Source organism: Manis pentadactyla, chromosome 6 (genome assembly GCF_030020395.1).
Source record: "Manis pentadactyla isolate mManPen7 chromosome 6, mManPen7.hap1, whole genome shotgun sequence".
In the NCBI taxonomy this organism is placed as follows: domain Eukaryota; kingdom Metazoa; phylum Chordata; class Mammalia; order Pholidota; family Manidae; genus Manis; species Manis pentadactyla.
In genome coordinates, this window is record NC_080024.1 from 28223097 (window position 1) to 28233477 (window position 10381).

The following is a 10381-nucleotide window of genomic DNA, read 5'->3' on the forward strand; positions in this document are numbered from 1 at the left end:
GGCTTTAAAGAGGAAATTAATTTTCTGGGAAGGAACTGAATGGCAAAATTCACGATATTTGATACTTTTTTTTTTCTTCTCTTTGCTTAAGTCCTTGCCTTATCTACAAACCTTCAGCAAAAGATTGTTACACAGTAGCCTTGTGTTAGCAGTACTACAACTCATGAAGGTGAAGAGGCCACTTAAAGAACCAGACAAAGCGGGACAGCAGCCTAGGTTGGACCTGGCACACAGGAATCCATAGCTGAGGTAAGAACAGAAAAGCAAGGCAGCAACAGAGGGGGGCTGGGGCTTTGATCTCCCCCCAACCCTCAGGCCTCTGCTCCCGGGAAACCACAGGCAAAGGTAAATGCCATCTTTAGAATCTTGAAAAACATAGACAAGGGGTTTGTGCTTTCTGCTTTTAGATGACATGAAGTATGAATTACTTCATTTGGCCATTAAAGGAAAGGGAGAACCCAGAATCCTGGAAGACTTGGGTACTGTTGGACTACAGAAGCAAGTACTCCATTTATGAGCAATACAAGAGAATAAATTCCAACAGGTTCAAAAGTGCTGGGGATTGCACATGCGATCGTTATTCCCCATTTCTTATTACTAAATTATATAGAAGAGAAATGGGTATGTGATTAATATTCAAGAAATATTTATCTTATTGTACCAGAGATATCAGAAGATATTTTAAATTTGTCCCCCATGAGGTATCCTGGACTAATCTAGGAATCACATTACAGATACGCTCTCTTGTAGATTATTACCTTAATCTTATTTCATTTGATACATATATATTTAAAGTTCTAGTTGACTTAGACAAGTTTAAACTGGGAAAAAGTAGGTCTGGTAAGATTTCAGGCCTTCAGCAACTGAAATATGTCTTTGTATAGGGAACAACAGAAAGAAAGAAGGGCATTTTTAGTCTTCATTAAAAAGCTAGGAAATATAGCCAGAGGGATGTACTCTTAAGAATAACAATATGTGAATTATGACCCCAGATCTTTAGATAATACACTATAAAGGTCACAGCTCATTCAACCCAAAGTGAAAAGAATAATTCTTTACCCCAGTTTTTAATTTAAAAATATCTTGCTTGTTCTTTCCTGAAAGAATGATTTCTTGGAAGTAGATAAAGCAGGTGGGTGACAGCCAGTTTTTCTCCGGCTTCTACTCGTTGATATTAAAATTATATTTGGATGTTGAATGCACCTTTGGGTTCAAGAAATACTGGTCAGAAATAAAAGGACAAAAAGCTAGACAGCTCTCGAAACAGACAATAGTGGTTTGAGGTAGAAGGGATCCTTCTGGAGCTATCCCATTTATAGTCATTTCAATCAGTCCTTGTACTTATTAATACCTCAATTTGAAGTAAGTTTCCTAACGTCATCTCTTTTATGCAGAGTTGAAACTTCCTTTGGAAAGGAAAATGCTGTTTAATTTTCAACTAAGAGTTATCACACTAATTTCTCATCTTAGATGTCCTCATTGTCTTCTCGTTATATTTCTGTTACTATCACCCCTGAAAGACATGGATTCTATTTTTGATCTTTTATCTCTCTGCCAATATTCTCTATATAGTAAGGAATCAAAACATTCTATTGCTCAAGATGATGATCTTATGACTTTTCTCTGTCTCTCTTACTCTCATCTTATTGCCACTAATACCTCAAAATTTTCCACATCTAACATTTTGACTTCTTCCATTTCTCTTAATGGATCTTAGTATACTTGTACTAAAAGCAAAAATATATACAATTCATTCAGGTCCATAGTTTGGTTTTTATTAAAATTTGCTTAAAAAGAAGTATATGATATAGGTGTCTTTGTGGCTGAACTCACATGTTGTGAGCTGCTAGGCAGTTAGGCTTAATGGATTCTTGTACTTAGATCATGGAAGGTGATGATTATACCACTGTATTAGGCAATTATGTATCTTAACTTCATTCATTCACCAATGAAATGTTATTATTCCTAATATTCCTTATGCTAATTAGTAAATAGGATTAGAATACTATAATATTTAAGGAACATACAAAAACACAATTAGACTAAGAATTTCTAATTAAAGTCTTCCAAATGCAACCTCTGTACTATATACTATAAGACAAAGTTACATAATAAAGTTAAAATACTTAAGCACTTATATCACACAATCCAAATGAAGTATTATGAAGCAAATTACCACATAAATTTGCTTGAATGGGGATTCAAACAAGAGTTTGAACCCCAATCTGATTTTGATCACCTTGAAGATAGTAACCATGTTTTCCATTTGTTTAGGATTCTCTCTGTCTTAAGTACCATATTAATATATAAATGACAAACTATTACTGACTCAACATTTATTTGACAATGGAATAATAATATGGGAGAGGAAATGAAGAGCAAGAATGTAATAATTGTGTTGGAGATTTCTCCAGGGGCCACAACAAAGCTTCTCATCACAGCAATATTGTTCAAAAAAGGTTTCTCCTCACAAGAAATATGGCATTATCTAACAGTAAGTTAAAAGAGTTTGTCCTTTTTGCCAAAATATCTGAAAATCATCTTCATATTTGTCAAGCGTTCATACTATGGCATTTTTAGTCTTCATTAAACAGTTAAGAATTATCCTTAAAATAAAGCCTACAGGTAACATCACACTCAGTGCTAAATTATTCAGACTTTTTTACCTAAGACCAGGAACAAGACAAGGATACCATTTCATTATTTTAATTTATTATGTCACTGGAGTTCCTTACTAGTGTAATAACATAATAAAGAGAAAAAAGTCACTAAGATTGGAAAGGAAAATAAAATTGTCAGACAGATTTCATAATTGTTTATACAGAAAATTCTAGCAAGTTTATAAGGTAAAATAACTAATAAGTAAATTAAGCAATCTTAGAAAATTAGATCCAAATTTTAGGATCTTTAAAAATTAATTATAATTCTATGTACTTGCAACAAACAATAAGGAAATGAAAGTTTTAAAATTGCTTTATGAAGTACAATTGATATACAAAAATACATACATAATAATATGTAATTGATAATACAAAAGCTATATATAATTTGATTAGTTTAGACATTAATATACGGTCTTGAAGGCTTTCTCCATAATCAAGGTAATAGACATATCTATCACCTCCAAAAGTTTCCTTGCGTCCCTTTGTTTTTTTTTCTTCTTTTTTTGTGGTAAGAACACTTAACATGAGATCTACCCTTACCAAATTTTAAGTGAATAATACAGAGTTATTGACTACAGTACAATGTTATACAGCAGATCCCTAGAATTATTTCAACTTTCATAACTGAAACAATGCTAATTAAACAACAACTACCCATTTCCCTCTACTGCCAGCCCCTGTTAACATTCTGTTCTCTGCTTCTGAGTTGGCCTGTGTTAGGGACCTCATATAAGAGAAATCATTTTTGTTCTGTGACTAACCTATTTCACTTAGCATAATGTCCTCTAGGGTCATCCATGTTGCCCCACATGGCTGGATATAAATATATGCTTATATATTTACATTTAATATATATTTAATATTTGACATTTACTATATTTATATATGTTACATATATAATATATATCTTATGTACATATTCAGAATATACATATATATTTAAAAGGCTATTGTTTGATTTAAAACATATAATAACAAAATATTGTAAAGCTCATTACTGGTAAAAATAAAATATATGACAACAAGAACAAAGAGGACAGGAAGAGAAAGAAATGAAATCATACTGGTATAAAGTTCTGGCATTGTTTGGAAAGCACTTTAATGTTAGTTGAAACTACATCATGGTAAGTTAAAGATGCACATTTTATTACCATAACCACTATAACCACTAAAAAATAACTCAAGTTTATCATCTCTATTTCATATTGTATACTTTGGAAATATGACAAGCCCAGGCAGAACAAGCTAAGTCCTAATATCACTTAAGATTCTAAATCAGTTTTGTTCACTGAATTATATTAAACCATAAGGAAAAAAAACAATCACTTATTGAAAATGTACTATGTACCAGGTACTAAATGAACACCTAACTGTATTATCTCATTTAATTTCCACAGTTCAGTGATGAGTAAGCTAAAGTACCAAGGTTACATTGTTAATTAGTTGCAGAGCCAGAATTCAGACCTAGATAATTTAACTTCAGACCGCATATTTTTAATCACTACAGTATGCAGCTTCCTATGTCTGCACAGATATTTCCCAAGTCTGCAAACACATTTTTTTTTAAGAGAGAAAACTGGGTTAACACAAATGTATTGTGCCTGCCAAACCCTACTCCATTGGATAACTTCTGTTTTCTGCCTGACCAGGCACTGAGCAAAGTTTGTTTACTGCTTTAGAACTGGTATTTGAGTATATTATACCCCATGTATCTATAGACCCCTTCAGCCTGAGGAAAATGCGATTCGTATTAGTCATAATAAACAGCATTTATGTGTCTTGTTCCTGCTCATTATTTCAAGCCCTCTAGCTCTTCCTTAAGTCATTTTTTGGTATGATGTGACATTTGCCCCTTTTTTTCCTCCCTCATGGGCATCTGCCCAGCCATGTCTGCAACAGAGGGTTCTGCCATCCGGGATGCTATGTGAGCTGTCTCACCGGGGGCGCTACTCCTGGTACTTGCTGACGTCCGAAGCTTGGCCGGCCATGGCAAAGGCATGTCTTACAACATCGCAAAGCCTTGCTGGACCTGCTTCTGGTACTGCCTGTCTCTGCTGCAGAAATTGGAAAGCTGGCTGCCTGTCTGCTCCAGGGTTCTGCGGGCTCCTCTGCCCGGCCCCACTGAGCCCTGGAGTCAGGCCATGTGACTCCAAGCTCATAGTGCTCTTGACCTTGTGGTTCTCCTTGCAAAGGCTTCCCCATCCTGCCTGACACTAGAATTACCTGAAACCCATGGAAAAGATACTAGAATTTGCTATGCACTCTGAGGTTTTGATTTCATATGCACAGGTCCCAGGTGAGTGTAGGTGCAGCTGGATTTGAAGAATCTCTGTGTCAGGCAGCTATCCACACAATCCTGCCTCCCTTCACCATGTGTAGCAGGATTTCCATGAAAGGGATACACGGCCCTCAGAGTTCATAACCCCTGAATCTGCCCCTGAATGGAAACATCCACTGAAAAAAGTATCTCAGGCACTCAGTCAAAGAACAAATTTGTGCTTAGAAGCCTAACACTTGTGATTCTATATATTGTGGTTTTCGTACACTACGAGCACAGTGGCCCAACTTCCCACAGCCCCCTCGGTAGTGTTAAAGCCTCCTGTCTCCCTTTCTCTCTCTGTCTATCTCCAGGTCATAGAACACTGATATGGACAGAATCTCCTGAGACCACGAGTCTATTTGTGGGTGAACAATGTAAATGCAATCAATGCAAATCAAAAGAGAAGGAATAAGGTATTTGGGGAAAAAGAAAGGCATTTCCTCACTGAAAAACCAAAAAGCACTTAAAGCATGTGCTCTGGCCCTGTAGGTAAGAATATTTAACTAGCTCTTGAAATGGCTTTTTTGTCTACCTCAGCTGAAATCAAGGTTTTTAAGAAACTTTAATTTAATAGGATGGTGTCTTTATATTGTTCCTATTTTTAACAACAAAATAAAAGCAGTAACTGATTAGTGAAAATAGCTTGTACCACATTCTCCACTGGATTTAAACTATTGGAATATTGGACTGAGGAGAGCAGCCCACTGTGTGAGAATTCCCATCACTGGTGTCTTTGCAGCTGCCAGTGGGTATCATGAATTAAAAATTTATACAGCATATAAGTAAAACATTATTTTGAGTTCTGCTGTTTTCATTTATTTCTACAACCAGACCCTCTGTTCAACATTGGGTATTCTCTAGGAAAAACTGAACAGTTAGGAAAGTAGCTTGGTTCTTTTATTGGTAACACATAAAGGACAGATAAGTCAGAATCCCAGGTTGAAGAGAAAGGAGGGGATGGGTAAACTCTGTCTTTTATATGGGTAGTTATCTATTAGAGGCAGCACTCAATCAGAAAGCATAGAAAACACACTCAGAATCCTTCCCAGGAAGAACCTCAGGTAGTCATATGCTTACGTAGAAAGTCAGGATTTTTCCTTCACGTTAGTGTTGCACAAAGGGCCATAGCGATGCAAGAGTGCTTGATTTCTTTACTCTGTAAGAAATGCCACGGAAATACTTTTTCCTTTCAACCAAATTGGTTAGGCAGAGAAGGTTATGAGGCAACACCAGCTCGGCACTGGATTCCTTACTAACTTCGCATGTTCACTGTGCCTGTGGAATCAGAGAATGTGCTGCGATTTGTGACAATTCACGGGTTGTTTCATAAATCAGAACTTAGTCCGAGCAGAGTAGAAATCTTCCTAGAACTGGAATGTTAACCAAAAGTGAAGCAGAGAAGCAGCAAGACCTCCCCAATAACCTGAATCATTCATTATATATATGGTTCAATCCAGCACAGTTGTCTATAAATACAGTTTCTTGTTAACTTCTTATAAAATAACAATGAAGGTCAAAAACACCTTTCTGCTGCTCTCAAATTCTCAATTCTCATCCATAAAATGTATGTGTGAGTGTTTGAATGTGTGTGTGTGTGTGTGTGTGTGTGTGTGTGTGTGTGTGTGTGTGTGTGTATTCAGAAAGGATAACAGATCCCAAAGTACAGGTTCAAGATAAAACTCATTTGGTTTATTCAGTGAACAAAGTCTCAGGAAGACCCAGATTCATCTATGCCATTATCATTATCTCGGGGTGGGAAATAGGGTATTCTATTAGATAATCTATCTTTTATAAAAGTTTTATATTGTATTACATAGGATTTCTCCAATTTTAAAATAAGAACAGAGATTGTTGTCATGAAATGGCAAAAACATCTACTAATTAAATGTGAAAGTTACTAATTAAATGTGAAAGTCTGATAGGTGAGAGGCCACCTGAGGCCCGGCTCTGTGGCTCCCTATCCTTGGCTCCTTTTCTCTGTAGTCAAGTCCCTTTAGCTGCAGAGAATTTAAATAGGCAATGTTAACTGTGCCTAGAATAAGCCAGATTTAGCAATTTAAATAAATGTTTTGGTTTTTTTTTTTTTTTTTGCTTTCAACTGTATTAGTCTCTTCGTTCTTTTGGTAATCTCTTCCAGAGTTAACTATTTCCATCTGTAGGTCATGTATAAGGCATGTATAAATGTGCAAGGAACCCACGTCAGATGCTGGCACTGTGAGCATGGTCTTTCTCTTTGCTTCACTCACAATTAAGACTTTTGGTTCTTGGTTTTGACATTTCAGTCCCAGGAGTGGTTTTCACTGTAGAAGTTATCTGAAGACGGTCTCACGCTTCCTAGTAGTGGTCTGCAACCAGGCCCCAGCCTCTCCAGAAACACTACACAGGATGGGTTTAAATATGTATTAAACTAAGAGGCATTCTCTCAAATGAGTTTAAATGTATTTTATTTTTAGACAAAATACATGACATGTTTTTTTCTTTAAAACAATGCCTTTTCTCCAAATAAATCAAGGTCAAAATAAACGAAGAGCTCAAGAGGACATCAGTCCCATTTGTCTAAGCTCTGGTGCAGTGTGGATGGAAAGCAGCAGCCAGCTACCACCGCAGGTGACACATCCAAGCAGTCGAATTTGTTAACGCTTTTCTATTTCTAAACCATCCTTAAAGACAATCATTCACAGGGACACACCATCCTCACGGCAGTTCAGCAGAGCAGCCATGCCATCTGGATTCGTGTTTTCACCAATAAAAAACTGGTAGTTTTGAAATTAGCAAGGATGTGTCTTAAAACCCCTGTCATAAAAGGTTTTACTCTTTCTGGTCTCTGTTCTTCAAGTCCACCTTTGACTGATTTCATGTAACTTTTGATGTGCTTCTTGTAGGCTTCTTCTGTGAAGCTGCTTTCTCGCAAGCGACGTTTCATGACAGTATCACCCAGGGATTACTGTGCTTCCGGGACCTGTCGCCTCTTCAGGGGAGGCATTTCCACCAATGAGCGAGTCATCAGTGTTACCCTCTGTCTAGGTGCAGCCCTTCCGTGATCTCCCTAATTGTGGAGATGTCGAAGAACATCTTCTCATAGCTTATGAGGCCCCGGTAGATGATACGATCGCAGCTGGAGGGAAATGACTCCGGCGCTTGCTTAGTAGGAGCCTGGAGCTCAGAGCAAGCGCCCTGCAGCCTGAGCCATGCTCGGTGGGAGGGGGAAGCAGGTGGAAAAGCCAATTTTAAATACTTTAAAAAATGCTTTTCAGACTTTACCCATCTGTTGTGAAATCTGAAGACTTCAGAATTTTGAAAATTGTCAGAAAATTAGACATGTAATTAGTTGCTATATTATTTTTTTAGGTTTCATTAGCATTTGGTATTTCTGAGTCATGCACAAGACAAAAAAAAAAGCATTGGCTTACAATTTTGCTCCCATAAGACAGAATTACCACACCCTACTCTTTGCCCATTATTCCCTTCCAATGAAACCTAAGTCTTTATTTTTATTTCTGAGTGCCTCAAAAATAGACAGATAGTTTGACATAGTAATATCAAATTGTTCTTTTATATTATGGTATAAGGTGGCATGTTATTTTAGTGGTTGGTACAATTTAGTACTTAGGGACATTTGGATATAAGAAGAAAACTTTAAGTAAACAAACATTAAAGTATCTCATTGGTAATACCACGTAAAAAATAACCTTTTTTTAAAGATACATGTGTAGTGTGTTTGCCAAAGACATTTAGTAAAACTGAGTCATATGACAAATTAGCAATTGCTTGTAATCTTCTCACCATCCAGCTCACCATTCAGAAATGACAACTATTAGTCTTTTATTATACATAGCATCCTCTTTTTCTTTATTCCAGTTCTTTGCTGGTTAAAACAATGTTTTATACTGTGTGTGAAGCTTAATATAGTAGCATTTAAATGAATGATAGACTAGATTCTGGTGTGCAAACAGCCCCCAAATCCCAGTGATTTCTGACAACAAGTGTTTATTTCTCCATCATGCTAGCTGAGCTGGGGCTCCTCTTCAAAAATGTCTGCAGGACAGAGGCTGAAGGAGCTTCACCATCTTTATCTGTGGCATCTGGCACATGTGGCCACAGCAGCTCTCCTCACAGGGAAAGAAAGAACTGGTGTCATACAAAGGCCGTCACTGCCTCAATCTGGAAATGAGCATATCATTCCTGTTGGTGTGTAACTGGCACAGAATAGTCCCTGGGAGGAGTTCGAGACATTCGGGAAACCTCTCGGGTATTTGATTAGCAGCACTACTTATAGGCACAGGCATTTTCACATGTCACCAATCATTCCTTAAATATATGATTTTTAGTGCTGGGGAATGTACCATTGTTTATGTATAATGGATTAAGTTTAAATTTACAATGTAACATCTACCAACCCTGTCAGCAACAATAAAACAAAACAAAACCAAAAAGAAGAAGAAAAAAATAACAACAACAACCAGGAACTACTCTACGCCTCTTGTGAATGACAAATCACTGACTGTCAATTAAAAGTAAGGTCAAGTATTTCATGGTAATATAAGGATCTGGACAGGGGATAGGTTCATTTTCTGTTGATATGTAAAAAACTACCACAAACTTAATGACTCAACAACAGCACACATTTAGTATCTCATGGTTTCCTTCGGTCGGGAGTCTGGGTAATGTAGGCTGAGTTCTGTTGCAGGGTCTCACTTCCTGAACCCCTTAGCTGTGGCTGTATTCTCATCCGGAGGTCTATTGAAAACATCCACTTCCAGCCTTCTCAGGTGGTTAGCTGAATTCGTCTCTTTGCAGCTATAGGACTGAGGTCCCTGTCTTACTGGTGACTGTTGGCCAGTAGCCGGTCTCAGCCCTTTCCACAAACCCTCGGAGCATGGCAGCTTACTTATTCAAAGCCAGCCAGAGGAGTCTCTACCCAGTCTGCTAAGAGGAAGTCTTACATAATGTAACCCAATCCAGGGTGACATCCCATTGCTTTTGCCATGTTCTAATGGTTGAAGCAAGTCACAGGATCCACCCATACTCAAGTGGAGGAGATTATAGAGGGACACTTTTAGGGTGTGTCTTCCACAAAAGCAATCAACACACTCATATAACCAAAGGAAAGACGTGCATCATGTTCCCGGGGAGGACATCCCAACCTGAATGGACACATAGATATGGTAGTTCTTTTCCCTATTAGAGAACACAACCCAAGTCACGTTTCCTCTAATACTTTACCCATTTGAGGGTCTCAGTGTGTGCAGCCTCTCACTTGTTCTGAATTATGGACATCAACTCAGAAGCTTAACTGTAAATTAATTGTGCCAGATGGTAGGTGTTGCCTACCAGCTGCTATTATAGCAACACCAGATACCCAACCATACTGTGAGAAATCTGAGTCTCTATGTTAGAT

The 10381-nt window shown here is 37.5% G+C and overlaps 1 pseudogene; it reads right to left on the reverse strand.

Annotated features, from left to right (window-relative positions):
- Positions 1–7616: 7616 nt before the first annotated feature.
- Positions 7617–8292, reverse strand: LOC130684167 (translationally-controlled tumor protein-like; annotated as a pseudogene).
- Positions 8293–10381: the final 2089 nt, after the last annotated feature.